Below are 4,856 nucleotides of genomic sequence, written 5' to 3' on the forward strand. Positions count from 1 at the left end.
TAGCCTATTTCCCAGGTCTTCAAAGCCAATGACTTTATCTGAAACAAAACTACACAAATCACGTAAACACAGGTGCCATGTTTCGAAAGTCACCCTTTAAAGAGAGATTTCCATCCAGGTGACTATTATTTGGCACATTTGCTTTAGCGAGTGAGTTGTATCCATTGGTATAATAAATAAGGTCCATCCTTCTGTGCTCCAGGGCCCCAGCATCTCAGGGAGAAGCAGGCAGAACCCTTTTCCTCCAGGTGTCCCACCGAAGACAAAGCCTGCGCAGGCCTTCCGGCACCGTGACTACCCTCCTAAGCCAACTCCAGAAGTCTTTTGCTGCTGTGGTTCTTGGGAAGAGGATGAGTCAAATCTTTTCAGCTGTTTTCAATTGGTCATTAGTCTTGCTAATTCTCCTAATGCAATCATATGTTTCTTCTGTGTGCAGTAATGACCAGCCCACCCTCAGCTGAGACTGGACCATGATTCACAAATTTGCTTGTGCGTTCAGAGGATCGTTAATTTATCTTGGAATCCAGAAAGTCTCACTTCCTCATTTTACAGAGAAGGAAACTGAGAAAGATTAAGTGAGTTGGCCAGCCTCACACAACTGCTGAGGGCCTGAGACAGGGTCTCTCTAGTCCCAAATCCAGCACGGTTGCCTCTAACTTGCAAATTGGGAAGAGTTTTCCCATGGAGTGAGAGGAAATGTAAATATAAAATATAAATAGCCATTGGACTCCCAGGCAAGCTGACAAAGGTTGATTTGATCTGCAGTCAGGAGCTAGGACTGTCTCAAGGGAGGCTTTCTGGGTGCTGAGAGGCCCTTCAGGAATGATGAGGGGAGTTTCTGCCTCTTTACCTTTGGGTAGCAAGGAGCCAAGGGCCCACGTGCAAACAGGAAAATATCAAGTGCACCCTTCCTTTTGACATTTCCTTTTTCACTCCTTCCTGTCCTGCCCAAGTCCCTTGCTCCTCAAGAGGCCCTGCAACCACCCTTTCTGCCTTAACTTACCCATCACAGCATCCTCCCAGGAGGGCTTTGAAACCTCCCTTTAGATTCAGCAAATATTTTTGAGACCTACCTCACGTGTAGGCCTGTGCTTGTGGATAGGAAGTATGTGGCATAACAATGGGATGTGAACAGGGCTGCATAGACCTTGGCATTTTCTAAAAAGGACCTTTGCTAATTCAAAGTAAGCTTTCAGTTGGCTGTGGGGAATGGTGGTGGTGGTGGGAGAGGATTTCAAGTCTAAATAAATGAACTCCCAACATTTAGGCAGTGTATGGGGAAGGTGCCTTTGAGGATGGGAGGTGGTCTGCCCTGTGGCCTGGGCTAAGCTCCTTGAAGATGAGGATGTTGCATTGCTCAGTTCTCCTTGTTTTAGGGAAGGGAGAAGCTCCATGCTTTTTTCACAAGGGGAGGGACTGGTAAATCTTTCAGCATGAATGGGTCATTCTTGGCTTTGGCCAGTGACTGCTCTATGGCATCTGAGTTACTTTATTCCTGGAAATGCAAGGATTTGTCCATAACTGTAATTGCTTGTAGAAAGACTCCACTAGGCCCATGTATATTAGATGCCTTGTTTAGTTTCCTAGGGCCCAAGTGCTAGAAAGAGCATTGGAGATGGTCCAGCCCAGGGATTTTAAACATGTGGTCTGTGGATCTCCAAGGATTCTGTAGACAGATTTCAGAGGTGCTGTGAACTTGGATGGGAAAAAAATATATCTTTAATTCCACTAACTTGTAACTGAAAATTAGCATTGCCTTCAGTCGAGTTTAAACAACAACCTTCTCCTGAGAAGGGGTCCATAAGTTTCACCACACCAGTGGAAAAGGGCTCCAAGTCACATACACACAACTTTAAGAACCCATGGTCTAATTTAACCTTCTCATTTTGCTGATGATGAAACTGAGACCCAACAGAGGTAAGAATCACACAGCTATTCCGTGTCTGGGGCAGACTTTGGCAGTCCTCTGATCCTGGTGTCCAGCCTACTTTCCACTGCCCTATGCTGCTCTATGGGATGGAAATTATTTGTCCTGTTTCAATATGAATGCTTCTCTCTCCTGGGTCCCTGAATTCCTGTAGCATTTTCTGTTTGGGTCAGCCATACTTGGGCCTGGCTCTATCCCACATAGTTTAGATCTTTCAACATCTATTTTTTTTTTTTGTCTAGACCAATAAGCTCTATGACCATGTCCTCTGTTTCTTCCACTCCCTTCCCATGCCAACACTTGATGAATGAACAGAATGAAAGAAAAATAGATCTCCATACTCAAGTACACATGCTGACACTCTATTAAAAAACAAAAAATGCAAAACATACACATTTTAAATCATGAATGGCAATGAAGTCAGCTGGTGTTTGGGATAACTACTGAAAAATACTGAGGTTGATTTTCTTCAAAGCTCTTTTATCTGAGGTATCTTAGTCATTCTGTTCTCCACACATTTACAGAAAGGGGCAGAAATCTCAGAATTTCTCAAATCCAAATCTTCATTTTTCACACTTTCATTCCTTTGTCCTATTTCCCGTATTCCCAGAAGGCATTTTCTTTGTATTTCTTCAGTGGACTTTCTCTAAATCATCCAGTCACAGTGTTCAGAATGCGGTTGATCATCCGCATGCTCTGATCCAATAATACCTGGAGTCGTCTTCATTGAGTTCTGGGCACCACCATTTAAGGAGCTTATTGATAAGCTGGAAAGTGTGGTTGTGGGAGGGGAAACATAGATAGAATGGTCCAGGGTCTCCAATTCATTTTTCACGAAGGAACTGAAGCCTTGAGAAGTTAAGTAAGTTGTACAAGGTCACACAACTTGTGAGTATTGGAGCTGAAGAGTAGAACTGATGTTCTCTTGTTCCCAACCCCATGCTCTTCCTACTACAGCATGAATTCTCAGAGAATGTTAGAGGCAGCTTTTCTGTATTTGTTTATGGGTCTCTTATGCCCCTACATATGACAAACTTTTTGGTAAATTTGTGACCCAGCTGAGAAATATGGGGACTCCTTTTTGTTTCCATTCAATAATCAATAAGGAGCTATGCTTTTTTTTTTTTTTTGCAAAACCCAGGATGTTTAATAATAAAGTCATTTGTTTTATTTGATAACGATGGATTTTTATGCCACAAGGGCACAGGCTCCACCAACACCCTAGACTTTTTCCTCTACTCTGCTGAAGAACTTTGCCTTCACGATGACTGGCTGCTTGGGGAGTTTCCCTTTTCCTAGGGCTTTGTAGTAGCCCTACCGCACAGCATCAGTGATAGGGGCAAGGCCCTCCTTGTTTTTGGCAGCACTAATCCTGGTCTGCTCAATGACCAGTGTCCCCAGCTTATCAAGGTTGACAGTTGGGCAGTAGCTTTGTTTTTTCTTCAAGCGGTAATGCCTCATATCCACTTTACCAAAATAACCTGGGTCATATTTGTCGAAGTTGATCTGCTGATGGTGCAGCCCTCTTGCATTGCCGCGGCCTCCGGGGTGCTTTCGATGTTTGCCGATGCACCTGTGGCCGAGGCTGACGTGCCCGTGGAGCTTCCGCATCTTCCTTAGTCTGGAAGGCATCTTGCAAGCCGCTGCAAAAGAGAAAAAGGGGAGCTATGCATTTTTAAAAATTCTATTTAGATTCTTAACTTCTTTTTTATGTTGTTGTTAGATTTGTCTGTCTGAAAGAGGTTAGCTTGAAAGCCTCTCCCTCCAAAAATTTTACTCTTATTAGAAGTAGCTAGTAGCATACGGGAGCATATGCATCTGGGAAAGGCATCCTAGATTTCCATTCTTGGTCCCATGATTTTGTCCTATGACTCTGAAACTCTGGGTCTTCAACTAGAAAAAAGGTGGGGGGGGGTGGACTAGATAAACAGTATGGTCTCTTGCACTTCCTGCAGACACTGTTTCTGATACCAACTCGACTCTGGTGCCATGTTTGCTTTTGATGTGGATATGCAAGGAAGAACGGACATTTGGCCTTCCACCATCAAAGTGGTTTTGGTTGATGTCTCTGCAAACATAGCCAGCCCTGGCAGAATGGGGACAGAAAATAAACTCTAAACTCCAGAACTGCCGATTGCTTAGTGGTTCCTGGCAGGGAGGGGAGGGAAGGCAGTTTAAGCGCCTTTGTCCTTGCAGAGCCCAAGCGAGCCAGGGAGCTGGAGGCTTCTTGGTAAAGAGCGGCTGCGCTGTTTCATCAGCCTGTCTGAGGGTCGGATCGATTTTCCTGGAACAGATGGCAGGTCATTTAATCGCCCTCAGCCTGGCTATAAATCCCGGACCGTTCTTTTTTCACTGACTCCCTTAAAAATGTTTTTTCCACAGAGTTTTCTCCCCCACCCTGGGAGGGTAACTGATCTGGAAATGCGTCCTGAAAGATCCAAAATGACCACTGGCACCGTCGGCGGCTGCATTTCAGTGAATTAAAACATATCCAGTCCTCTCCTGCTCACTTTGCATCATCACTCACAAAGGCTTGTTTTCATTCCTGGTTTGTTTTTTTAAACCTGTTCCTTGAGACATTCCTATGGGCTTTTAGTGAAAGCAGCTGTCTCTAGAGCCCACGTGTTCCACTCCTTCAAATTGTCAGGTATTCTCTGAGCCCATTAACAGTTCCCTGCTGAGCGTCCTCCTCTCCATCCTCCATTTTTGTTCATAGCATAGCAGAACTGTCAAACTACAAAGGGACCTCAGAGATCACCTGCTCAGACAGTGCCCTCTAAACTTGGGTCTCCCCCAAGGCTCTGTCCTCGACCTGCCTTCTCCCTCCCTTCTTCTCCCTCCCTTTCCTTCTCTCTCTCTCTCTCTCTCTCTCTCTCTCACACTTACTTTTCTTCAAGGCTCAGGGCCATTGACACCTCCTCTAGGCATC

General features: G+C 44.9%; 1 protein-coding gene and 1 pseudogene across 2 annotated transcripts in view; one reads left to right on the top strand and one right to left on the bottom strand.

The window, feature by feature from the left end:
* The window catches only part of MB21D2 (Mab-21 domain containing 2), a 116,837-nt gene that overhangs the window by 92,191 nt on the left and 19,790 nt on the right, over positions 1 to 4,856 (top strand). The gene's annotated exons all lie outside the window — the stretch shown is intronic.
* On the bottom strand, positions 3,043 to 4,008 carry LOC138157816 (large ribosomal subunit protein uL15 pseudogene; annotated as a pseudogene).

Source organism: Petaurus breviceps, unplaced genomic scaffold (assembly GCF_028583685.1).
Source record: "Petaurus breviceps papuanus isolate PSGF00001 unplaced genomic scaffold, PetGlider_PUasm1.0 173, whole genome shotgun sequence".
Lineage (NCBI taxonomy): Eukaryota > Metazoa > Chordata > Mammalia > Diprotodontia > Petauridae > Petaurus > Petaurus breviceps.